Source organism: Nicrophorus vespilloides, unplaced genomic scaffold (assembly GCF_001412225.1).
Source record: "Nicrophorus vespilloides isolate i.1.1-1 unplaced genomic scaffold, Nicve_v1.0, whole genome shotgun sequence".
NCBI classification, from domain to species: Eukaryota; Metazoa; Arthropoda; class Insecta; order Coleoptera; family Silphidae; genus Nicrophorus; species Nicrophorus vespilloides.
The window spans coordinates 53,583-53,854 of record NW_017096346.1 but is presented as its reverse complement, the minus strand read 5'-3'; positions in this window follow the sequence as shown (position 1 = coordinate 53,854).

The window sequence follows — 272 nt, the reverse complement described above, 5'->3', positions numbered from 1 at the left end:
AGAAAGTATTCATATATTACTGTGGTTTCATCCGTTTGGCTGTAATTGATGTTTAAATTTGAAAAAACGTTAAAAAAGGCAGTGTTTTCACATTTCATTGATTTTCTCAGAAACTATAAAAGATAGAATAGATCCAAAAGATGCATATGAAAGCTGAATATTTGGGGAATCTAGCATGTATTCATATATTGTTGTGCTTTCATCCGTTTGGCTGTAATTGATGTTTAAATTTGAAACAACGTTAAAAAAGCAGTGTTTTCACATTTCATTGA